The sequence below is a fragment of the Podarcis erhardii genome (genome assembly GCF_964252035.2).
Source record: "Podarcis erhardii genome assembly, chromosome: 8".
Taxonomy (NCBI): domain Eukaryota; kingdom Metazoa; phylum Chordata; class Lepidosauria; order Squamata; family Lacertidae; genus Podarcis; species Podarcis erhardii.
The window spans coordinates 15,020,263-15,047,604 of record NC_138499.1 but is presented as its reverse complement, the minus strand read 5'-3'; the positions used below and the strand labels follow the sequence as shown (position 1 = coordinate 15,047,604).

Here is a 27,342-nt window from a genome sequence, read left to right as displayed (position 1 = left end):
AAAACAATAAGCATATTGAAAATATACACTGACATCTGTGTTTGGAGCGCAAGCTAGGGGAACGGCGGCTGGTTTGCATTACCCGAAAGAAATCAAAGCGTCCCGTGAAGCAGACAAACTAGAAATGGGAAAGGATTAACCATATTGAAGCGGAGTTTTTCACTCTTCCTTTTGCTCCGGATTTCTGATGTAATCGAGGTTTCTGAGCTGTGCAAAAAAAAAAAAAAGCATGAAGAAAAAAACCTCCATTTTCAGATCACACAAGCCCCTAATTACACATTGAGAGTGGGAGGTACAGCGTGGAGAAAGGAGATTCTGAAATGTTTGCTTCTAGTAGGGTATCTTGAAACAATCAGTTTTTAGCTGACTAATCGGTCAAAATGACATTATTAGTGAAGGGATTTTTTTTTTAAAAAAAAGGTTAAATACATTCCATCTGGCTTTCAAAATCCTCTAGTCAGCTTCAGAAACTGAAATTCACACAATGTACTGGTCTGTCTTCCCCAAATGCTGGATTTTATTTTTCTTTTTGGATACGTGCCAGTCAGAACTGGCCAGAGGTACTTGGGTGGTTCAAGTAGAAATGGCAACTGGTGCCCACATTCCAATTGTTTTATAACTAGTTCTGTACTGAGCATGCCCAACACAGAGGTAGGCAAATTGGTGTCCTTTCAAATATTGTTAGACTCCAGCTCTCAACAACCTCAAGCAGGATCACCAATGGTCACAGATGATGGGAGCTGGAGTCCACAACATCTGAAGGGCACCTTGTTACCAACCCCTGGCCTGACGGCAGAGTTGTCCCTTTTATTTCTTAGGTCACATCCATATCCTACATTTAAAGCACATGATTTAGCAATCATGCCCCCCCCCGACCAAAGGATTCTGGGAACTACAGTTAAGGGTGCTGAAAACTGAAGCTCTGTGAGGGGTCTCCTAAGAGTTCACAGCACCTTTACCAAATTACAGTTCCCAGAATTCCTTGGGGGAAACCATATCTGTTAAAAGTGCTTTGAATTAATTGGGTGGATGTGACAAAAGTCTTTACTGACTTTGTCCTACAGGCCAGTAGCCAGTTGTGGGACAACATGAAACTGGCATTAATAATCATTGCTCTGACTGAAGGGCAGTAATGTATTTCCAGCTCCTTTCCACATCCCTTCCCAGGCAGGCTTTCTGATCCATTGACTGGTTCACACACCACTTGTTTATTGTCATCCTTTTGTTGGGATACTGCCAGGGAGACAAAGGCCATCATGCCCCCACGTCGTCTCAGGACGATCCATCGATCTCCCATAGATACAGTATCAGTCAATTAGCGACACGAGCATCAGAAATAGCTTGCCACATTCCAAGGACCCCTGCACGCCCTTTCAGCAGAGTTTGCACAATGAAAGATGCACCCAGAAGAGCATATTTACAACTTTATTCAGCGGTGGTCAGAACAAAAGAAAAACATGACTGCCTGCCTGCGTGTCGAGGCACAGAGAGAGGACAAAAGCTATATACAAAACAGAAACTCCCTGTGAGCCGGAAGTATGCAGGCTGTGACACAACCTGCTCCCTTTTTAAGGTGGAACGGAAATATCCTAACACCTTTAACATAGGGACGCGGGTGGCGCTGTGGGTTAAACCACAGAGCCTAGGAGTTGCTGATCAGAAGGTCGGCAGTTCGAATCTCTGCGATGGGGTGAGCTCCCATTGTTTGGTCCCTGCTCCTGCCAACCTAGCAGTTCAAAAGCACGTCAAAGTGCAAGTAGATAAATAGGTACCGCTCCGGCGGGAAGGCTGACCACTGGCACTGGGTATGCATGGGCCATGAGGGCCTTGTTTATGGTACATTTGTAGTCTGCGCAGATGCAGACCGAACAATTAGGCTTGATGGGTGTGACGATTGGGGTTTCCCAGGGGGCATTAGGCACTGGCTCCAGCACTCCTTGCTCCACGAGTCAGTCCAATTCCTCGTCTATACGGGGTTTCAGGGCGAACCGGACCCGGCGGGCCTTGAGCCTGACCGGTCGTACTGCGGGGTCAAGCTGTAGAGCAATGGGGGGGCCCGTATACTGTCCCAATTTCCCATCGAAAACCCCCGGAAATTCCTTGCATATGGCATCCACGTCCACTTGTAAGCTAGTGTGGTTCACCCCGGTGATGGCTAGCCCCAGTGGTCCAAACCATGCCAATCCCAGTAAGCTAATGTAGGGGCCCTTGACCACAAGCAAGTCCAGTTGCCGCGTCCGCCCTCAGTATTCACCCTGAAGGTCCCCACCCCCATTGTGGGGACTTTACGTTTCTGGAAGTCCCAGAGGGTGAATGGGGCCGGCCTGAGTTTGGGACCCCCAGTAGGACAGTTTCCTTAAGGTCCTTGCCTTGGGGTGGGGCAACTGGTATACCTGGAAGTCCATGAGCTCCGTCGAGTTGCCTTGGTGGATTGGGCCCCGGGACCTGGGGCTCTTGGATTGGTCATCTGATGCCTGGCGTCGGGTGGGCCGAGCCCGACACACCCGGGCGATGTGTCCCGATTTTCTGCACTGCTTGCACTCTGCATTGCGGAAACGGCAGGTCCTCCTCTCGTGATTCTCCCCGCAGCTTGCGCAGTTCCCTCCTTCTCGTCGAGGCAGCTGTGGTACGTGGGCTGCTTTAGTGCGCTGCTGTACTCGGTGCACCTCCTCCCTGTCAGATCCTGAGTCGTTGGTGAGGTCTTCGTGGTGGACCCTTGGTTGGGACGGCAGGCATCGACCTCTTGGCAGCTTCGGTTGCCAGGGCCTCCTCCAGAGCAACCTGGAACATTAGGTTCTTCTTAGCGTAGAGGCGTCGTTGCAGCTTCTCATCCTTCAGGCCACCGATGAGGCAGTCACGAAGCATGTTCTCCAGCTCTGAGAAGTTGCAGAACTGGGCGGCTTGGCGGAGAGAGGTCACAAACCAAGTTATGGTTTCCCCAGGGGCTTGCCGCTTTGCGTAGAAGGCATTTCGACGAGCCACCACTGAGGGCTGCGGCAAAAAGTGCCCCTTCAGCTGTTCCATTATTGTTTTGTATGGAACAGTAGCGACGTCTTCAGGCGCAAGGAGAGCCCGGGCAATTTCAAACGTCTCCTCTCCGCAGATGCTGAAGAATATCGCCCTCTTCTTGGCGTCTTCTTCGTCGGTGACCCCTTTGGCTTCTAGGAGGAAGGTGAAACAGGAGGCGTACGCTTCCCAGTCTCCAGATGCTGGGTTGAACGGTGAGAAGCTGCTGTTGGTTGCCATTCTGAGTTCCTTATGTCCCAGAGCTGAAGCCTGGATACACGGTGCGAGGCAGCGGTGCGGCAGGTGGCGGTGCTGCAGTGCTGTGTATGGCAGTCAGCTCAGCGGGATCCCATCCTCGTCGCCAGTGAAATATACTCAGAGTCACAAAGTGATTTCATGCTCTTTATTCAGAAGAAGAAGAAGAAGAGTTTGGATTTGATATCCCACCTTTCACTCCCTTTAAGGAGTCTCAAAGTGGCTAACATTCTCCTTTCCCTTCCTCCCCCACAACAAACACTCTGTGAGGTGAGTGGGGCTGAGAGACTTCACAGAAGTGTGACTGGCCCAAGGTCACCCAGCAGCTGCATGTGGAGGAGTGGAGACGCGAACCCGGTTCCCCAGATTACGAGACTACTGCTCTTAACCACTACACCACACTGGCTCACCACATTCAGCTCATAGTGGTGAGGAGGAATGAATGAAAGTCCCCTCAAAGTATCTGCTTTATATACATTATTTGCACAATGGGCTGCACATGATTGGCTAGTTCCGGAATTCTACCGTAAGCCAATCAGGTTGTGGATTCACTTCTATCTGGAGCATGATTGGGTGGTTCCTGCCAACCAATCATACTGCTGCATTGTTCTAGGACCAATCAGACTGCTGCATTTTGGATCCTATTGTTCTAGGACCAATCAGACTGCTGCAGTTTGGATCCTATTCAACTCAGTACATAACAGCTCCACAACCGAGAAGACCCTCTGCCTGGTTCTCGCTGTAACCTCACTTCTCGCAGGGAGGAAACTGCCAGAAGGCCCTTGGAGCTGGACCTCAGTGTCCGGGCTGAACGATGGGGGTGGAAGATGCTCCTTCAGATATACAGGGACAAGGCTGTTTAGGGCTTTAAATGTCAGCCCCAATACTTTGAATTGTGCTCAGAAACATATAGCAACCACGCCCTGATACCCACAAACCTTCTCTGGGATTCAGATGTCTGACTGTCCAGGCAATAAGATCTTGAATTCGTCTACATTCCATAGAACGTCAGTAATCAGCACAAAGCTTCAGTCACTTGAATTATGCATGAAACATTTAAACCCACAGCTGGATACAGGCTGCAAGTGCCAGGTGCCAGCATGGATGGATGCCATCCAACAATCACACCACCTGCATGGAGCCCTGCATAGATCTGGCAGCCATAATAACAAAGGAAGCCAATCAACCTAGTGGGCATGTGGTCAAGCATTCTGAGGAAATCCAAGAAACTGCATTCCTTTCTGTGTAGTGTCATTGTCACTAAAGTTGCAGTGACTTCCCACACAAAGGGAGACCAGGGTCAACTTCCAACGTCCAATTACAGAACCACCAGGTAAAGGATCTCTAGCGGTTGGTGATGGCAATGGCCACTGGGTTGAGATCTTGGTGAACCTCTGCCACTAAAGGTAGACTTCTTCTTTGGCGATCACTCCTAGATTGTCTTCCATAAGCATGGTTTTAACAATGAGTCCATCAATGACTGTGGAGGCCAGTTCTGGATCCACACGTCCTCTGTGCTAGACAGACAATAATCTGATCTGTTAGAAGGCATCTTCCTACATAGAATGTGTTCAGATGTAGGGTTTGTTGTGCTAGTTTTACTGGTTATAGTGCTAGTGCAGGCACGTCCAACAAGTAGATCATGATCTACTGGTAGATCACTGAACGTCTGTGGTAGATCACTGGTAGATCACTGGCTCCCCCCAAAGAAGCTCAACAACTTTGGCTCCCCTAAAAAAAGCTCAACATTTAGCTCACCAACTTTGACCTGAACCCCCCAAAAGAGGGTAGATCACTGCCAGTTTTTAGCTCTGTGAGTAGATCACAGTCTCTTGGGAGTTGGCCACCCCTGTGCTAGTGTTTCTCTCCAGATTTCTAATGTTCATTTTACACTGCAGTATTTTTACCTGTTGCGTTATGGAATTGTGGCTTGTCATGCTTGATTTCATTCATCCCAGCCGGCATCTTGCAACACAACAATGAACAGCATTAGGCATTCTGCTGTGCCTCCACCCATTCTGGGCACAATTCACCAGACGCTATGCCAAAATGCCACCCAAAAGTTTGTTACATGAGCAAAACTCCAGGATTGTGTGTGTGTGTGTGTGTGTGTGTGTGTGTGTTCCTGGAAATGTTCAGCATGGAAATGTTGAACTAGATTCTGCTAATATTTCCAGATGTGGACTTTATGTCGTGTGAAACATCACATAATGGGCAAAAATGAACGAGTAAGGCAATGTCTGGAAGATGGAATAAAGTGCTGTCTGAATGCAGCCTTAATCACACAGGCAATGTTCCTGTTGAAATCAACGAGACTTCAGAATGCTTAAACTTTGGCTGGGTCTTGCCCAGAGTGATTTTCTCCTCCGACAACAACATTGCTTTAAGCCAAGTGAGCTTTGAGCAATCCTCCACCGGCGCTCATGACATATGTGCAAAGCAACTCCATATCCAGGGTCCATGTGCCTGTCAGGAAACATTACGATGCTCTTTGTCAGCGCCTGATCCAAATCACATGACTAACAACCTGGCTTGTTACATTTGGATGAAGTCTCATGTGCACAGCAGGAAATCTCTCTCTCTCTCTCTCTCTCTCTCTCGACTTTTGACTGAAATCAAGTGTTCAGATTTGAAAAGGGCTTCGTTTTATGACACAGTTTCTGGATAGCTGCAGATGATGTGTAATTAAAGTGCAGATGGATTTTTGGTCAAATAGTACCAGATGTTATGCTTGCAAGGGCTCTCCACCCTCCACCCACCCCGCTCAGCGCAGATCTACCCCCTACCGTGAGGAAATGTCGCGTTGCACAACTACTGGCTGTTCGCTTGGCCAGTGATAAAGTTGGACGCAGCTTAAATTGTTGTCAGAGCCCAAGACTGCAATGAAGAAACACCCCGTGTGTTGTGTTTTGAGATCCCCACAACTATCAGAACAAGCCCAGGATATTATTATTATTATTATTATTATTATTATTATTATTATTATTATTATTTTATCTGTGGTAGAGCAGAAAATGGCACATGAACATGCACTCTCCACTCAAGGTGAAGAGTCTCCAAAGCTGGGCAAGTTATTTTGGCATCCGACAAGGGGAAATGAATACCACAGATGCATCTTCCACTCGCCAGCTCTCAAAATACAGTGATAATATATTAAATAACTGAACACTTTGCTGACTTTCATGACACCCAAGATCAGCTGACTGAGGCAGTCGCCTCAGTCTGTCTAATAGTAGGGTGGGCCTTATAAATTGAAAATTACTCCAACAATTGCATGAGAGTTGCTGATGGGTCACCTCTTAGTAAACAGCTAGTGTGCCTGAGGGGCTATTTGACACCTGTTCTGTCTTCAAATACAGTACATATTTGAAATATGCCCCCATTAAGTGGCAATAGTTAAAGAACATCATTCTCTTCTTGCGTAAGCTAGCCCTTCCCTTTCCATTTGTTTCCAATTAGTAGGGCTGTGCATTGGCTCTGTGTGGGGCCTGAATTATGAGGCACATTGTGGTGTGTGTGTTTTTTACCACCCTCCAAATCAAAACACATTGTCAGGAATGCCCTCCCCACCCCACCCCCCGAGTAGGATCAGGGCCTCCGCAAAGTATTGTGTCACACTGCCTCTCGGATGTATCTCTAATTTCCTGCCCCTATAGCTCTCTGTTTTCTTCTATCTCTGGGTTTCTCTATCCATGGGCCTTTCAAGATGGGAGGCTGTCCAAAATACTGCCTGCAGAGCACTGAAGTATTCAAGATTCTTTTTTCATTCTTTTTCTTTTTGCAAAACAATAGCAGCAGAGGACACATTTAGCAGAGATACACACACACACACACACACACACACCATTGCTTTGCCTTAAATAACAAAAAACAAAGCTCTTTACAACTCTGAAGGCAATTATCTAGACAGCCTCACTTTGTAAGGCGTATCAGAGGACACAAAACACACCGCAGAAAGGAAAGGAAGCTGAAAAGTCTTTGAAAATGTACACTCAATAATATGTACCAGTCAGCTGCCTCTTAATTATTTTAAGGTAAGAAAGAGCAAGAGGCAAACCCCCATTCCTTCACAAGAGATAATAGAGAAAAGTAAATCTCTTTGAATTCCTTCACGAAAAGCCCCTGAACCTATTTGTCTGCAATTTGATTACCTTAATCCACTCTGGAGTGGCTCCTGTGCTTGCAAATTTCATCCACTTTGGCCAAAAAGGGAGAAAATTATACCTGAACTTAGATCCACTGTTATAGTGTATGAGGTCCACAGATCTTTGTTTTACACAGAGTGGCTTGAAACCCACATTGCAGATCAAAACAGAGAGAGCACAGTAACAGGTGCAAGGTGGATTTTGGGACTGGCAAACACCCACAATACTTAGCACCATGCAATATAGGCATTGAGGCAGCCACAGATTGTTGGGGGTCAGGTTGGTTGGCCCAGAGTGATCCAGAACTGTCAGTTGGCATGGCATCAGGCAGAAGAAGAAGAAGAAGAAGAAGAAGAAGAAGAAGAAGAAGAAGAAGAAGAAGAAGAAGTTGTGTTTTCATGGGAGAAGGTATCAGTAGATGGTTGTCTTTTCTTCTCAACCTCTCCGTCACCCCACCCCATGGAGCAGCACTGCACAGGAGAGAATCATTCTGCTTATGAGCTGGTAAGTGGAGGGTTCAATCCTGTGTGGTGCCACCTGTTCCTTTGCAAGAGACTTCCTTGGTTTTGTAAGTAGGAGGACCCAACCCTGCATAGTGCACTTCACTGGTCCTTCGTGAGCAGCTTCCTTGCATGCAGGAAAGCCACTAGCAAAGGAACAGCAGCCCACAGGATGGAATCCACCAGCTCTAGGTTGTGGGGAGGGAGATCAAGATTTCCTCCTTCCCTGGGCCCCTTCCAATCCCAAATGAAGCCCTTCCCCCAAATTGCTTCAGGGATGGATCTGGGGCAGCCCTAGCCTCTGTAGTATATCACAGAGAAGATTTTAGTCCTAAGTACAGAAGCTACAGAATAGAGCATTAAAGGATGGGCTTTCTGGCTTCTGTGCCTATGATTGGGACACTTGCCTGGCAATCGTGCCATGATCCTGTCTGAGCTAACAAGCACACATTTTCCCCGCCACAATGAATATACTTATTAAACTTATCTGTACACTGCAAAACATTATCCAGCATTCGTCCAATTTTTTCCTAGATGTCTTGAGCAATACCCCTTTTCCTTGCCCTCCAACCCCCTAAAGACTCTCTTCACAGTTCTACATCATTTTTGGATGCTGATCCCCCTATTATTCAGACTGCATTTTCCTTGGCACTCAGTTGCATCTCATTATCCTCAGCTCTACCTTTTTTTTCCCCCAACAGTCTGAGATGGAAAAGGCTCAAGAGCACTGAGAACATTCAGCTTTCCCTTTCCGTAACATTATGTCCCATGGTCTGGAAGAGACTGCACTAGTATTGACACCTGGGTCCATGAACTTTGGAGAGTATTGTTTCAGAAAACTAATACAAAAATACCAGCCTTCGTTGGAATCCATGGGGGAGAGCAGATTGTGAATGTCAAGTTGCATCGCCAGAGAGCTGCAGCCTGATGATTTGCCTGTTTCCTACCCACTCCACCTCTGATTGGTCAAACAGCCCCTGGTCCAGGGATGGATAGTCTCTTTGCCCACCCACCCCCAGGAACACCTATGGAGATGGGTGGTTGATGGTGCAAGTCAGGGATTGAGGCCAGAGTTGGAGGTGGACATGTCTTGAGTCAACAGTGGGCAGGGCCCAAGACAATTACTCATTCATGGATGAATTCATGGAATCGTAGAATCGTAGAGTTGGAACGGACCGCAAGGATCATCTAGTCCAACCCCTTGCAATGCAGGAATCTTGACTAAAGCATCAAACATCCATGACAGATGGCCATCCAACCTCGGCTTAAAAACCTCCAAGGATGGGGAATCCCCCACCTCCTGAGGGGCACTGTCTGCTCCCCTTCGTGTCCAAGCAAACAGCATAACCAAAAGCTATACACAAACGGAAGTTCCCAGCAAGCTGTGCTGGAGTGTAAACAGACATGTGACATACAACAATTCCACTGTGCTTAAGGTGGAATGGAACATCAATATCCTAACAACCCCCACCTCCTGAGGGGCACTGTCTCACTGTCAAATAGCTCTTACTGTCAGAAAGCTTTTCCTGATGTTTAGTCGGAATCTCCTGTCTTGTAAATTGAAGTCTTACCCTCCAGAATAGGAGAAAACAAGCTTGCTCCATCTTCTATGTGGCAGTCCTTGAGACATCTGAAGATGGCTATCATATCTCCTCACAGTCTCCTCTTTTCCAGACTAAACATGTCTGGCTCTTCGAACCGTTCCTCATAAGGCCCTCCCCTTCCTGTGTGCTGTCATCCCCAGCAAAATACACTCCCTCCATACAACCCATCAAATAGCTGGCATAAGGTGTGCCTTTCCTCCACACTCCATGCCTTTCCTCAATGGAGGCCAAGCATAGGCATTGTAGCTATGACTCATCAGGGGAAGAAGAAGAAGAAGAAGAGTTTGGATTTGATATCCCGCTTTATCACTACCCGAAGGAGTCTCAAAGCAGCTAACATTCTCCTTTCCCTTCCTCCCCCACAACAAACACTCTTTGAGGTGAGTGGGGCTGAGAGACTTCAGAGAAGTGTGACTAGCTCAAGGTCACCCAGCAGCTGCATGTGAAGGAGAGGAGATGTGAACCCAGTTCACCAGATTACGAGTCTACCGCTCTTAACCACTACACCACACTGGCTCTCGGAAGCGTACATGCGCATAAGGGGTGGTACCTGCTATTATATTACACCACACCCATTGGCGAGTGAAATTTTGGTGAGTGAAATTTAGTGTGACATGGCAGTATAGTGGTCATAAGGCCACCGTTCTGTAATGCAACAGGTACTGCCATGTAATAGGAATGTTAGAAACCAGGACAGAAGTGCCAGCATCATAATAGCTCAGTTGGTAGAGCATTGGACTCTTAATCTCAGGGTCAGGGGTCCAAGCCCCAGGTTGGGCAAAAGATTCTTGCCTTACAACTCTACAAACCAGCAAAAATAGCGCAGTCAGCCCCACATCTGAATTAACCCTAAATTAGTTGCATTTACTGAAATCAGGTGGACTTGGTGACTAAGTCATGTTGGTTTCAGAAGGACCTGGCTGCAGCTCCTTTAGTCGGGCTCCATGTTCAAATCTTCCCATCTGAATGTACAGAGGTGGGTCTATGGGGTCAGGAACTGTTGTGGATTCATTCCATGGGCATTGCCAGTGGCAGAGCTTCATGCTCTGGCACCGGGGGGTGGAGAGCAGGCGGGGGCGGGGCTGGCCTGCAACCCAGGGGCGTGGCGTGCACCCTGGGGGCATGGTGCCCAGCGCGGGCAGGGGGACAGCAACAATGGCACCCCACTGGGGGACGTGCGCTCCCCCGCACCCCTCTTCCTCTGCCGGTGGGCACTGTCTCCTTTGTGCATGGGAAAGGGAGGGTTGCTGGTGCAGCCACCCCACATTAAAAACCAATGCATCTTGCTGTGTTTTGTATCAACCATTCTGAACCGCTAAAAGCTTGACAAGCTAGATTTCAGCTCGTTGTGGGAATGCCGGAACTTTTCCCTTTCCAATCTCCCTTGCAGGCACTGCTATAATAAACACCTGAACATTTGCAATAAGCAACGTAACCTCCGCGAGCAGAGGTTAGTGGTGTTATAAGAGAAACGGGAAGCAAATAATCCAAACAAAACTCTATTTAATTTTATAACTCCCCTGCGATCTGTATGTTTTTGGGGCTCGGGGTCCCCTTTCCACCCAGGTGCATTCCGTCTCCCCAACCCGGTTAGAGCCCTTACCTCTTTCTGTCCCCTTTTCTTCCCGCTGCCCCTTTAAGTTCTGTCTGTTAAATATTAGCCCATGACCTTTTGCTGATTGGCTTCAATTAAGTCTCTGGATTTCCTCTTCCTGAACCTAAGTCAGGTTACAGTGGAAGAATAATAAAGGCAAAGGGAACGTGTTGCACTCGTCCAAATAACGGCCTCCGAATGTCAGCAATGGAAAGTGAGCATGACTTTGAGCTCCCACCCACTGGGAACTTTGATGGCATAATTTATGGGCAGCTTTTTGAAACTGCCAGTAGCTCAAGCTCTCCAGCAGCCTGTTTCTCCTCACACTTTTTTTAAAGGGGGGGAGAAGACCCCCAAATCTCCAAAAGAAGGACATGAGGTGGTGGGGTTTAAAATAGAATATTTGAATTAATTTGGCCATATTTGATAACCAATTGGGGTGGGGTGGGGTAGCATTTCTCTGCAAAACATCTCAACACCACAGCAAGCTTGTGAGTGTTGTGGGGAGTATTATACGGTTTCACCCCAATATGATACCATTCATCCTTTTACCCAACATACACAGGTGGCGCTGTGGTCTAAACCACTGAGCCACTTGAGTTTGCCGATCAGAAGGTCGGCGGTTCGAATCCCCACAAAGGAGTGAGCTACCTTTGCTCTGTCCCAGCTCCTGCCAACCTAGCAGTTCGAAAGCACACCAATGCAAGTAGATAAATAGATACCACTACGGCGGGAAGGTAAACAGTGTTTCCGTGCGCTCTGGTTTCCATCACGGTGTCCCGTTGCGCCAGAAGCGATTTAGTCCGTACCTTTTTTTTTACCTTACCAGCTGCCAATGGTATGTGAACTACACAACATGTCCCCCAAAGGAAGGGTCAGAAAATGTACCATAACTCTTTTAACAATGGCTTTTTTAAAAAGGGAGGGGAAAGGGAGAATCTGTTGGGAGTCTATTGAGAATATTCCCCTCATTACCCACCACGCTAGAGTGTGAGAGGCATCTCTATAATTCAATTTATTACATGCCATATGCACTTTAATGTCATGCCAGAACTGTGACTACACATTTTTATGGTTTTCTGCAAAATGTTTGTTTTTCCTTTGTCCTTTCTCAAGCTGCGCCTGCACACAGCGAAACTAGCTACAATATACATCTTCAGTTCTCCAAAACAATTTATATTTCTTGGAAGAACTGGCTACTAAATGTGATAGTTCAACAGAATCTCCATGCAGGCCTTGTTGTAATAATAATAATAATAATAATAATAATAATAATAATAATAATAATTTATTTATACCCCGCCCATCGGGCTGAGTTTCCCCAGCCACTCTGGGCAGCTCCCAATCGAGTGTTAAAAACAATACAGCATTAAATATTAAAAACTTCCCTAAACAGGGCTGCCTTCAGATGTCTTTTAAAGATAGGATAGCTGCTTATTTCCTTCACATCTGAAGGGAGGGCGTTCCACAGGGCGGGCGCCACTACCGAGAAGGCCCTCTGCCTGGTTCCCTGTAACCTCACTTCTCGCAATGAGGCAACCGCCACAAGGCCCTCGGCGCTGGATTTCAGTGTCTGGACTTAACAATGGGGGTGGAGATGCTCCTTCAGGTATACAGGACCTGAAAGTCAGGTGCAGAACACCGAAGGAGGTCAACAAGTAAATGCATCCTGATACCACTTTACTGAGGAAAACAGGGGGAAAGTGGATAATCTGAGAAAGGAACAGAAAGCCTTTTGACTTTTTTTACTTCGGGCCTTGTACATGACAGGGAGGCATTCAACTAAACATACAGTGGAAAACTCTTTCAGAACTAGGCAACCAATCAGGGCGTACGCTACTTCAGCAAACATCATGCCACTCTGCCTGGTTTGAGCTACATCTCCACCCATGTTTTGAGGACACAGAGAAGAGGAAACTCATTCCTGTCCTGCTTCTAATCATTCTGAATTTGCATTTGGACGTATGATTGAGAAGAGGCAAATTCAGTGCAGATCTGTGTTCTCTTTTTTTGATGATGCATTTCTTCCTTTTAGTTTAGTGGTGCAACTGTGGCCATCACCCCACACCCAACCGCCCACCCTGTAGGTTCCTGGTGGCCTCACATCTCAGCAAGACTTTCTTGAGGGTACAGAGCTTGAAATCCGCTGCTGTAAATTATGCACTTTTTGCATTCACACTCCTTTTGTTTAAGCAAACAAAGTTGATGATGCTTGTTAGGCTGCCATTGTTAAGATAATATATTGTTAGAAAGGCCCGCCGTTCATCAGCCAGCAGTGAGCTTTGTGGTTTGGCGCCTTCTCAAGATCGGAATACATGAATTTCAATGGGGGAAATAGATTCTCTGTTTTCTATGGGAGCAGTAGGGAAGCGTGCTTCACTTCGTGAAATTTAATGTGCAAACAATCATCAGCCTGTGAGGCGGCATCTGCCCGCATGCATTTATGTACCACTATAGTCCAGAGATTAGCGACAGATGACTAACGGGGGAGCTAATCAGGGCAATAAATTAAAACCTGCACAGTAGAAATCCCTTTGGTAATATACAAGGCATGCAAGCTATTCCCCCCTCCTCACACTGAATCACTACTGTTACTAATCATAACTGTAACTTTTCTTTTCGCTTGCATGAACGCTTGCATACAGTGGGCCCTCACTGGTTCCATCACCTCCTGGCAAATAGAAGGGGGAGAAATGGAGGCAGTGAGAGATTTTACTTTCTTGGGTGCCGTGATCACTGCAGATGGTGACAGCAGTCACGAAATTAAAAGACGCTTGCTCCTTGGGAGAAAGGCAAACCTAGACAGCATCTTAAAAAGCAGAGACATCACTTTACCAACAAAGGTCTGTACAGTTAAAGCCATGGTTTTCCCAGTAGTGATGTATGGAAGTGAGAGCTGGACCATAAAGAAGGCTGATCGCCGAAGAATTGATGCTTTTGAATTATGGTGCTGGAGGAGACTCTTGAGAGTCCCATGGACTGCAAGAAGATCAAACCTATCCATTCTGATGGAAATCAGCCCTGAGCAGTGGCATAGCGTGGGGGTGCAGGGGGGGCCGGCCGCACCGGGCACAACATCGGGGGGGGGCGTGCTCGCACTCGCAGCTCTGCCCCTACCTGGCTCACTCAGGGTTAGGGGGCGCAAATTACTTGCCTTGCCCCGGGTGCTGACAACCCACGCTACGCCACTGGCCCTGAGTGCTCACTGGAAGGACAGATCCTGAAGCTGAGAAGAGAAGACTCCCTGGAAAAGACCCTGATGTTGGGAAAGATGGAGGGCACAAGGAGAAGGGGACAACAGAGGACGAGATGGTTGGATAGTGTTCTCGAAGCTACCAAAGTTTGACCAAACCGCGGGAGGCAGTGGAAGACAGGAGTGCCTGGCTTGCTCTGGTCCAGGGGGTCACCAAGAGTCAGACACGACTAAACAACTAAACAACAGCAACAACATAGTTTGTCTATCGTGGTCGCTAGGCCACCTTGCTAAAAGACACATTGCTCATACAGTGGTACCTCAGTTTTTCGAGCGTCTTGGAAGCCAAACATTTCAGTTTTCGAACGTCAAAAACCCAGAAGCAAATGCTTCCGTTTTCGAACACACCTTAGAAGGCAAACAGCTTCTGCTGCATTTCCTTCATTTTTCAATTTTCTCCATTGTAATTGCAGCCTGCCCTTTGCGCCTTGGTTTTCAAACATTTCGGAGGCCGAACGGTCTTCCAGAACGGATTACCTTCGAAAACCGAGGTAACACTGTCTTGTCATTTGGGGAGAAAGCAACTCCACAGAGCTAAAGGGGGGCATACTCTGGAGTAAGTGTGCATAAGAGTGCAGCCATGAAGAAAAAGTGGTGGCGGTAATAATAATAATAATAATAATAATAATAATAATAATAATAATAATAATTGCCCACCCTTTGCTCTAAGGTCCCAGAGCAGGTCATGGCACTTAAAAAATGCCATTTTATCAAAGGCTGCAACCCCTCTCAGTATGCATATAAATTCAAACATGCTTTCTAGTCAACCTTTGGAAGTGCTTTTTAAAAGTAAAGGCTAGGGTCAGCCTGCTAATCACCCCACCGCTGAAATAAGCACATGACAGGTTACTGGAGAGTGCTTGAAGATTGCAGGCAGAGAAATGTCTTCACTGATGTGTAGTTTGGGGAAGAAGGGTGGAATTTATAATAATAATATAATAATAATTTATTATTTATACCCCGCCCATCTGGCTGGGTTTCCCCAGCCACTCTGGGCGGCTTCCAACAAAATATTAAAATACAATAGTTCGTCAAACATTAAAAGCCTCCCTAGACAGGGCTGCCTTCAGATGTCTTTTAAAGATAAGATAGCTGCTTATTTCCTTGACATCTGAAGGGAGGGTGTTCCACAGGGCGGGCGCCACTACCGAGAAGGCCCTCTGCCTGGTTCCCTGTAACTTGGCTTCTCGCAGCAAGGGAACCGCCAGAAGGCTCTTGGTGCTGGACGTCACTGTCCGAGCAGAAAGATGGGGGTGGAGACGTTCCTTCAGGTATACTGGACCAAGGCCATTTAGGGCTTTAAAGGTCAGCACCAACACTTTGAATTGTGCTTGGAACGGTACTGGGAATCAATGTCGGTCTTTCAAGACCGGTGTTATGTGGTCTCGGCGGCCGCTCCCAGTCACCAGTCTAGCTGCCGCATTCTGGATTAGTTGTAGTTTCCGGGTCAGCTTCAAAGGTAGCCCCACGTAGAGTGCATTGCAGTAGTCCAAGCGGGAGATAACTAGAGCATGCACCACTCCGGTGAGACAAGGGTCTTTGTTTTGAGAACAGAGGAGTTGCAGGGACACACACTTGCCCTAGTTCCATCTTATATTAAACCATTATATATTTGCAAGGGAAAGGGAAGGGAGGGAGGAAGATCATTGGCTGATCAGGCCAGTCTTGAATCTGCCGCCATTGTGGCCTATTCTACTCAGACAACTGGACCTGTAAATGATTAAGAAGTAGTCCATGAAATTGATAGGTGTGTCATTTTATGTATCCATACCACTGATTAGCTCTTGAATAGACTTCCTTGGTGGGCTTTGTGCCATTTCTGGGATAGCTTAGTTGGTAGAGCATGAGCCTCTTGATCTCAGGGTCCTGGGTTAGAGCCCAACGTTGGACAAAAATTCCTCTATTGCAGGGGGTTCCAATTCTACAATTATATGTTGCATGTTCTGGATCCTCTCCTTTGTGTTTGTCCACTCAGGCAACTGTTTTTTAATTAGCTAGCTAATTATAAAAATACTCATATCCCACGACTGCATAAAGCATGTCAAGCAGCGTGCAATTGATAGGTATACAATAAAAGCCACATAAAAATGACTCTGCCAGAATCTACAAGCTTTGCATAGTCTCCCCAAATCATCACCCTTGATCCTGTTCTTCTCCAGTGTCCTTATAACACCACTCTCTTTCCTGTTATGAGAAAACCTGGTCTGTGGTCTAAGCCCTTTTAAGAAACGCCATAGAAATAAGATTATATTGTGCTTTCTCTTGTTTTACTGTTCTTCCTTGAGTATTTTACAGGGCAAATCTAATCAACTTAACTTACTTGAAGACCATCCTGGTTTTAAGAACCTATTTGCTGCTTCCTAAAAAAATAATAAAAAGTAGACAGAAATCTATTGTTCGTAGCCTTGCCAGTAAACCACATATAAAAAAATTACAGTGTACGCACAGTCTGGCTATTATTTACCAGTTGCCACAACAAACCACTGTGATAGGCATTCCTGGTGGGAGCATAGTAAGTCATGAAACTTTGAGTGTGGTTCTGTTTTCTTAAGGATACGATCAAGCCATGCTGTACGGGAAAGTATCCTTTTCCCAGAATCCCTAAGGAAGCCTCACTTGCAGTAGTGAAAGAAACATTTATATCATTTCTTTAAAAACACACCCCCATAAACCTCAAGATGAGCAAAGTCCCATAGGTGGCCAACTGGTTCAATAAAAGAGGTCTATAGGGAAATATCTGGAGGTGAGAAATATCTGAATCCTCTAACAGGGCAGATTAAAAAAGATGTGAAACAGCCTGATGAAATCTGTGGGCATTTAGGGACACAGAGGACAAATATATATGTCTTGACACAAGAAGACAGATGTAAATTCAGATGGAGCACTCAGCAGCCAACTGTTGATGTTCACAGCGGGGAACGACAATTTATGAGTGCATTGTATGTTAACCATTTGAGCCATTATCTCCAGGTTTCTTCAGAGCAAACTGCATGATACATAAAATGCAGACTTCCATTGTAGCATTTCTGGTTGCTTTGCTGTTGTTAAATGATTAGGGATGGGCGAATCTTTCAATTTTGGCTTGTTTCAGTTTCTCATTTTTTTCTGTCTTTTAAAGTTCAGTTCTCCAGATTTCTGCATCAGGCTGCAATCCTTTTTTAAAAAGTCTTCAAGAAAAAAATTATTAACTTTTTTAGTGCAAATTTCTCCTGACGTACACATTTTATCTGTAATGTTTTCCTAATTTACTCATTTTTGCAATTCTGCCTAATAGAATGCATCTCCGAAGGATTTTTTTTTCTTATTATGCAATTTTACATGCACAAAAATACATGCACGTTTGTACTCGTGATTTGGTTGGAGAGCTGTATTGCAAAATTCAGGGAAGTGCAAAATTCGAGAGATGACTCAGTTCGCATATTGTTTCAGGAATTGCAAATTAGGTTAAGGTTACCAGATTTTTTTCAATGAATCCGGGGACACTTTTCAACTTCCTACTAAATAGATGAAATTTGCCAGGAGACTGATTTGTAAATCCAGGGACTGTCCCCGGGAAACAGGGACATCTGGTAACCTTAAATTAGGTAGGTTTGCCTTTCAATGCACGGGACGCGGGTGGCGCTGTGGGTTAAACCACAGAGCCTAGGATTTGCCGATCAGGTCGGTGGTTCAAATCCCCGTGACAGGGTGAGCTCCCATTGCTCGGTCCCTGCTCCTGCCAACCTAGCAGTTCAAAAGCACGTCAAAGGGCAGTAAATAAATAGGTACTGCTCCAGCGGGAAGGTAAACGGCGTTTCCGTGCACTGCTCTGGTTCGCCAGAAGTGGCTTAGTCATGCTGGCCACATTACCCGGAAGCTGTACGCCGGCTCCCTCGGCCAGTAAAGCGAGATGAGCGCCGCAACCCCAGAGTCGGTCACGACTAGATCTAATGGTCAGGAGTCCCTTTACCTTTACCTTTACCTTTACCTTTACCTTTCAATGCGGCTGGAATCAAATTTCTCCCTCATCCTTAGTCCTGATCAGAAGGATTGTGCTGAACATGGTGAGTGGGTAAGAACATGAAAAGTTGTCTCATAGCAAGTCAGGGTCCTCCCAGTTGGCAATTTATTGCTGCTCCTGATGCAAGTTTTGGGCAACATCCATACAGCACCGTCTTCATCAGAATGCCATTCCCCCTCCCACCCACTCACTTACCATTTCGGGGGGGGGGTTACTTCGTAGATTTTATATGGAAACAGTAAATCTGATCTAAAGCTCCATCTGCACTATAAAAAAGGTAAAGGGACCCCTGACCATTAGGTCCAGTCGTGCCCAACTCTGGGGTTGCGGAGCTCATCTCGCTTTACTGGCCAAGGGAGCCGGTGTACAGCTTCCGGGTCATGTGGCCAGCATGACTAAGCCGCTTCTGGAGAACCAGAGCAGCGCACGGAAACGCCATTTATCTTCCCACCAGAGTGGTACCTATTTATCTACTTGCACTTTGACATGCTTTCGAACTGCTAGGTTGGCAGGAGCTGGGACCGAGCAACAGGAGCTCACCCCGTCGCGGGGATTCAAACCGCCGACCTTCTGATCGGCAAGTCCTAGGCTCTGTGGTTTAACCCACAGCGCCACCCGCGTCCCTTCTATCTGCACTATACTAACAGTGAAATGAGAAAATAGCCTTTTAAAAAAGGCTGGAGTGGGTGAAAATCAAAGAAACCTCAAAACAGCTCAGTAGGGAGTGAACCCAACCAATGGCCACAAAATGACAGAGAGGGGTAGGAAACTAGGAGGAGGGGAGAACAAAATAGAGTAATATGAAAGAAAGCATGGCTGGCTGGCACACTGAACAGAATCATTTCTTGCAGACCACAGTTGCATTCTAGGAGTTGCAATTACCTTGTCAATATTCTTTGAATACATTTTATGCAGGTTGATAAGGATCTCTCATGTTTTCCTGACACTCGAGACCTCCTCTGAAAGCTAAGCTCGCCATCTGTTTAGCCTTTCTGATGTTTAAGTTAAAGGGCAAAGGAAATACAGTATACAGGAAATGGGAGACACCACAAGAATAATATACTTTCACGTCCATAGTATCACACTTGGCAGAGATGCCCCATTCACGATCACTGATCCATTACAAGTACTAGCCATGCAAGTTCTCAATAGCATTGATGGCAGGAGCATCCTTTCAGGTGGCTCAGGTGCATCCAGTAAGTTGCTTACATAGCTAAAGACCAGTTTGAGAACTGCTGGAGTAAGCTCTCTCACCTCTTCATATTACTCTGGGGGTGGGACAAAAGAAAGACGCTCCCTGGACCCCTGGCATCACAGTTGTAACTCTTCCTTGTTTGGAATGAGCCTGAGACTTTCACAAAGCCTCTCTACCACTGATCAGAATTCCTTTCTCATCGAAGAAAGCCAAGACCTGAATAAAAGAAAGAAGAACATGTTGCCCCACATGTCCCATCCCAAAAGACATATTTGAAAGCATCAACAGGAAGGAATAAAACCAGGCTGATGGGAGCCAAACGATTTCTGATTTATAGCCTTGCAGGAGGGACCTCTTCCAGACTTTATTGAAGATAATGGAAACATTCCTGGATATTTAGATGGGCTCCCTTGCGAAGTTCTAAGGGAGGGCGGCACTGGCAAAGTGGTCTCACGATGAAATGAGAGACCAGTCCATTAAGATCACTGGTCTAAGGCCACATGCCGGAGTGGTCAACAATAAAACTTCATGTGCATTAAAAGCCAGATCCGCTTTTCATAACATATTTCTAAAGGTCACCCCCACACACACACACACACTCCTCCAGGAGCAGTAAACACAGCTTCATGATATGGCCAAAGATTAGAGCAAAGACCAGAGACCAGTAGGGACATTGCTGCTTTCTGGTTTTCAAAGAGGAACAGAGGAAGCTGGCTCATAGCAAGTCAAGCCACTGGCCCAACTACCTGAGAAAAGTGCCAGTTATCTCAGGTTATGGTCTGAAAATCTCTACCTTGTTGAATAACAACAACAACTACTACTACTACAACAACAACAACAATTTATTATTTATACCCCGCCCATCTGGCTGGGTTTCCCCAGCCACTCTGGGCTGCTTCCAGCAAAACACTAAAATACAATAACCTATTAAACATTAAAGGCTTTCCTAAACAGGGCTGCCTTCAGATGTCTTCTAAAAGTTTGGTCGTTATTTTTCTCTTTGACATCTGGTGGGAGGGCATTCCACAGGGCGGGTGCCACTGCCGAGAAGGCACTCTGCCTGGTGCCCTGTAACTTGGCTTCGCACAGCGGGGGAACCGCCAGAAGGCCCTCAGCGCTGGACCTTAGTGTCCGGGTAGAACGATGGGGGTGGAGATGCTCCTTCAGTTATACTGGACCAAGGCCGTTTAGGGCTTTAAAGGTCAGCACCAACACTTTGAATTGTGCTCGGAAATTTACTGGGAGCCAGTGTAGGTCTTTCAAGACCGATGTTATGTCGTCCCGGCGGCCACTCCCAGTCACCAGTCTAGCTGCCACATTCTGGATTAGTTGTAGTTTCCGAGTCAACTTCAAAGGTAGTCCCACATAGAGCGCATTGCAGTAGTCCAAGCGAGAGATAACCAGAGCATGCACCACTCTGGCGAGACAGTCTGTTGAAGCTGAACAGATGTGAGTCTCCACATGGCAACCCATGGTGCATTGCTTTGAGCTCCATGATGGAAACAGATGTGACGTAAATATACAAAAATAAGTAAGCAATTGATGTAATTTAATCTTGCTGTGCATTCCTCAGCTGAGGTATGAGCCTGACTTCCTCCCAGCTTCCGAAATAACAGACATGCACCTGCCAGCAAATCAAACACTAACTTGACCATTAGTCTTGCTCCTCCTCTATGCTTCAGGCAGGCAGAATGCCTCACTTGATTTTAAAACATGCAGAACAGACTTTCATGTTTCTTCATTCTCTCTATTCCTGTAACTGGATTTTAAATCTGTATTTAAAAAATGATGTAACCCACTAACCCACCTTAGGACCTGCTGATGAAGGGCAGGTAATACATTTGATTATTATAATGATGGTGATGATGATGATGATGATGTTGCCGCCATTTTTATAATAGTCTAAAAAATAGTCATAATATAGCATGTGACACTTTCAAACAACAACTGGCTATAAAACCTAATCTTCTCCCAAAGTTTGGCAAAAAAGGTGTGTTTTTTAACTGGCGCCAAAACCAAGTAAATTGATGCCAAACACTCTAAGTTGTAAGTTAACAGTTGGTGTACATTGGTGTCATAATTCTTTCTTACTTTCAATAGTGGTTTGTAGTTTCTTTGCCAGATCTTGGCTCAAGGATGCAATTGAGCGGCAGCAAAATCGAAGATTGTGTAGAACAATTTAGCAGCCTCCGTAAAGAGGAAAACAAAGCTCTGTGTTGCCAAGCAGAATTAAGTACTAATATCTCCTGTCGGAGCTGCTCACTCAGTTTGCTCTTGGCTCCATCCCCCTCTTCCATGAATTATTTCTAAATCCCCATCCCTTTGGCCCTCATAAGGAAATGTCTCTACATTACAACAATCACTACAACCCGAATGGGCTCCAAAGCTCCAGGGAAGTGGGCTACAAGTCCTGGCACAGCAACAGATGCAGTGGATCAGGCCTTGCTCCAGGAAAGGGCCTTGGCAAAGGTTGTTGTTGTTTCAACAAATTGCAAATGCCTTCCAGGGTCTTATAAAGGCTGGCTAGACTAGTCCTGCTGTAGGCTCTGCCCCCTCTAAGGCAGGGGTCAGAAAACTAAGGCCCGGGGGCTGCATGCGGCCCACCGGGCTTATTAATCCAGCCTGCGAACCTTGCAGATCCTGCCGCCAGATCGGTCAGTCCCCACACTAAACCGGTGCAGCGGCCTCGCCGAGCAGGGACTGACTTCCACAATGCTGGCGCAACTTTGGATTGGCCACAGGAAGCTCCCGCTGCCAATCCGAAACTGTGGACGCCTCTGAGCAATGCCCCTTCCTTCCCGCTGAGGCGGCCGCGTATGGCCAAGAGCCGAGCGGGAGAAAGCGGTGGCGGCGGGGAGGCTGCCTCCGCAGCCCAGGCCAAAGGCATGGGCTCTGCGCCCCGTGGACCCATGGCCGAGACAGAGGACAATGACAGCGCTGCCAAAGACAAGGCAGCTGAGGTGGTTGCGGCATGAGTGGCTGCGGGGGTTCTTTCAGGAGAAGGTGTGTCCGGCCCCCTACAAGGTCTGAGGCGCAGTGGACCGGCCCCCTGCTGAAAAAGTTTGCTTACCCCTTCTCTAAGGAGATGTCCCATGCCCTTAAATCAGTGATGGGGAATCTCCAGTCTGTTGGCCTAATCCATCCCACCATGCCCTTCCAAATGAGGCCATTTCTAGCAAACACCACCCACCCTCCAATCAAGTAGCATCATCTGACAGTGCATGTCAATCCTTTCTAATATGTTTCATGTATTTTATGTGCATTCCTCTCTACAATGTATACACTTGAGGTTCTGGTGGCTTCATCACCCAGGTCTTTCTCTGATTAAACAAATTATTACCTTTAAAATGTGTCTGTGGGGGGTATTGTTTTGTTTTGTTTTTTATTATTATGTACTGCGGGTGGCGCTGTGGTCTAAACCACTGAGCCCCTTGGTCTTGCCAATCAGAAGGTTGGTGGTTCGAATCCACACAACGGGGTGAGCTCCTTCTGCTCAGTGCCAGCTCCTGCCAACCTAGCAGTTCAAAAGCATACCAGTGCAAGTAGATAAATAGGTACCACTGTGGCAGGAAGGTAAACAGAGTTTCCGTGCACTCTGGTTTCCGTCACAGTGTTCCTTTGTGCCAGAAGTGGTTTAGTCATGCTGGCTGCATGATCTGGAAAGCTGTCTGTGGACAAATGCCGGCTCCCTCAGCCTGAAAGCGAGATGAGTGCCACAACCCCATGGTCTCCTTTGACTGGACTTAACTGCCCAGGGGTCCTTTTTCTTTTTACTGTAAGCTGCCCTGTGATCTTCACACCTGTGTTTAATTAATAATAAACATATAAACATATAAATTTAATTAATAATAATAACAGAATAAGTAAATGTACGTAAAATATGTAAAATAATGTAAACTTTTGTCCCTGACGCAGAACTATAGGATTGCGCCCTTCAACTGTATGTTCCTCAATATTCCCATCAATAATAGACATTTTAAAAGCAATGGAAGCTCTTAGAAGCTCTTAAGAGTTCCCACATTTCTCATCAAACCCATCTGAGGACTTCTAATCTACAAATACTGGGGAAAAAAGGTTGGGAAGCAATTCTGCATTTTGTGTTTTCCACTGTTGTGAGTGTATCATCTGGTGTAAATAATAGTAACAATAACAACAGTCTATAAACCTTGATAATCAGAGATCCAAACCTTAATTAATGTAGCTAATAGTATGGTTGACAACTAAAAGCAATAACTCACTATAACCAAACAGATTCTTAAATATGAATGGTGCTGTGATGGCGCCATCTAACGATTAACATGCTGATCTCCTGCAGCTTCTGACATCTGTTGGTTGCACTCTCTGTTGCTTATGAACTTCTCCTTGTGCTTAAATGATTTTAAGTTAGACATCTTTGCTTCTGACGGATACAAAACCCACTTGCAATATCATTTAAACTGTAACGACCGCTCAGTCAGATGCTGCTGCAATGATCACCGTAAAATAACTGCAGTGAAGCATCAACAGCCCTGCAGAAACAGAGTAAGAGGTTTTCTTGGTGCTCTTCACTCTGTAGCTGCTGAGCAGGGACAGCCCATTCACCATTGCTAAGAAAGAGGTTCATGCATATTATTATTATTATTATTATTATTATTATTATTATTATTACCCTGCCCATCTGGCTGGGTTGCCCTAGCCACTCTAAGATCTGGTTAACATAAACTATTATTTATAAATATACTACAAACCTTGGTTAATGAGTGACCTTTAACTGTTGTTAATAACAAGTTCTGGTTAAGTTGCTGGGCTCGATTTACATGTAACACTCAGCCATGGTTTAATAACCATGGCTGAGTGTTATGTGTGCACCAGGCCATTCAAGGTCTGGATTTAGAAGAGTTTGAAGAGTTTGGATTTGATATCCCGCTTTATCACTACCCAAAGGAGTCTCAAAGCGGCTAACGTTCTCCTTTCCCTTCCTCCCCCACAACAAACACTCTGTGAGGTGAGTAGGGCTGAGAGACTTCAGAGAAGTGTGACTAGCCCAAGGTAGCTCTAGCACAGCTCCTTGTCCTTCTCCCCTTTGCTGGTGAAATTTGAGATGAAATTGCACATCAGTTATGAGGCAGGGCAAGTGGGATTCCCTTCGGTCTATTAATGGACTCTGTCCATGTATCTGTCAGTAGCATCATAATCACGTTCCTTTTATCTATAGCGCAAGATCGAGCAGAAGCAAGGCAGAAAGAACTTGAGATAGCAGGTACATGGGAGCTACATGGTTCTATTTAACTCAGCATTATCTGCCATGCCAAAGTGGAGGGAAGTGCCACATGGATAAGCCTTAAAGCTTCTTCCACTTGCAGGATGGGCAGAAGAAATATGGCTTAAGCCGGCCGGAGGTTGCAACACAGGCACTCAGACAAAAGCCAGGGGATTAGGAGATAAGGCTTCAACTTTGACTCTCAAGCACCGAAGAAAAGAAGGCCCAGTGGTAAGTCAGAGGCAGGATGTCAACCTTATCTAGGAACTATTTATCACCTTATAAGCCTTACTTTAGAGTAATTGAAGCCATGTGGTTGCCTGAAGACATGATGGGAAAAGAACCAATCATGATTCTAAAAACAAAAGAACTATGCACTGCAAAATGGCCTCTTAATTCTAAACATGACTGCCATGGTGACTTAGTCTGACAGAGCAGTCCTATCTTACCTTGACAACAGAGAGGGGGGGACCCACTGATGGAGCAACCACAAGAAAAGTACATAAGGACATGAGAAGAGACTACTGGATCAGGCCAATGGCTCACCTACATCCATCATTCTCTTCCCACAGTGGCCAACCAGATGTTTGTGGGAAACCAGCAAGCAAGATTTGAGCACAAGAGCCCTCTTGCCTCTTGTGGTTTCCAGCAACTGGTCTTCAGAATCATTGCTGCCTCCAACAGTGGAAGCCACTGACAGCCCTCCCCTCCATGAATTTGTCTAATCCTCTTTTAAAACCATCTACCAACTCCACCTGGTACGCAGGCTGAGACCCTACCTGTCCGCAGACTGTCTCGCCAGAGTGGTGCATGCTCTAGTTATCTCCCGCATGGACTACTGCAATGCGCTCTATGTGGGGCTACCTTTGAAGCTGACTCGGAAACTGCAATTAATCCAGAATGTGGCAGCTGGACTGGTGACTGGGAGCAGCCACCGAGACCACATAACACTGGTCTTGAAAGACCTACATTGGCTCCCAGTAAATTTCCGAGCACAATTCAAAGTGTTGGTGCTGACCTTTAAAGCCCTAAACGGCCTCGGCCCAGTATACCTGAAGGAGTGTCTCCACCCCTGTCAGAGCTGCCTCTAGGTCCCAGCTCACAGAGGACCAATGCCCGGTTGATGTAATGTACAAAAGTCTTTATTGAAGTTTAGTTTCCATTTCAAACCCCAGAGCGTGCAGCCCTACGTCTTGACTCTAGATCGGCGAAGTCCCCTCTGAATCACTACCCCTTCCGCACCAGTTTAAGATCCTAGCCCGGCTCCACCTCCTGCGCTGTTCTTTCCTCCTCTGGGTCCTTCTGCCCCCTGGGGTTTCCTCCTTCCTGGACTCTTCTGACGCTGACCCCCCTGAGTCTTGCCCTTCCTTCCGGCGGGCTTTAGGACCTGGCTCCCTATCCGGGCTACCTGCTGTGCCGCTCGCCTGTACATTTGAACTTGGCGCGCGCGCCCAGCCGGTAACCTTCCTCCTGACCGTTTCCCCGCTCTCCGATGTGGGCGTGGTCAATCCTGACTCATCTCCTCTCGCTGGTGGTGAGAACACTGGTCCCGATTCCTGGGACTCCTCCCCCCTACTGCGTTCTGGTGGGGAAGCTGGTCCTGATTTCCAACTGCTGCTCAGGGAGTCCCCGCTGGCCCCTTCCTTCTGGGGTTTCCCCCTTGGCACCCCCCTCGCCCTGGCCATCGGCGCTCCCTTCTGTGAATCTTCCGATTCGCTGGAGAGACTCGTGGAATCCCTCTGACCACTGTCACTGCCTACACCCCCCTCGGATTCCTCCCCCTCGCTCTCCATTTGCTCCCTCTCCTGTGTCTCTGCTCCTGAACCCCTGACAACCCCCATCATTCTGCCTGGATGCTGAGGAACAGCGCCGAGGGCCTTCTGGCAGTTCCCTCACTGGGAAGAAGCAAAGCTACAGGGAACCAGGCAGAGGGCCTTCTCGGAAGTGGCACCCACCCTGTGGAGTGCACTCCCATCAGATATCAAAGAGATAAACAACTACCTGACATTTAGAAGACGTCACAATGCAGCCCTGTTCAGGGAAGTTTTTAATGTGTGACATTTTAATGTATTTTTAATCTTTGTTGGAAGCCGCCCAGAGTGGCTGAGGAGCCAGATGGGTGGGGTACAAATAATAAATTATTATTATCTAGCTTGGTAGCCACCACTGCCTCCTGTGGGACTGGGCCCCATAGTTTAACTGTGGGCTAGGTGAAGAATTACTTCTTTTTATTTGTCCTGATTCTTCCATCTTCGTTCAGCTTCATTGGATGCCCATGTGTTCTAGCATTATAAGAGAGGCAGAAAAATCTTTTCTCGGTACACTTTCTCCAAGCCAGGCATAATAAACTTCTATCGTGTCCCCTGCCCCCATCACATCATCATGATCAGGGTAGGAGGCTCAGGAGACAACTCCTAGGAGCCAAGGTCCCTTTGGTCCCCTGTGTGATGGTCTGAGACTTGGGCTCGGACTCAGAACCAGAGGAGTCTCAGTCCACACTGGATCCTTTGCCTCAGGTGGCATCTGAACCAGGTCTGGGGCCTGATTCTGA

General features: G+C 46.7%; 1 long non-coding RNA gene across 1 annotated transcript in view; it reads right to left on the bottom strand.

The window, feature by feature from the left end:
- LOC309349192 overlaps positions 1-27,342 on the bottom strand; it is a 611,395-nt gene that overhangs the window by 533,910 nt on the left and 50,143 nt on the right. The gene's annotated exons all lie outside the window — the stretch shown is intronic.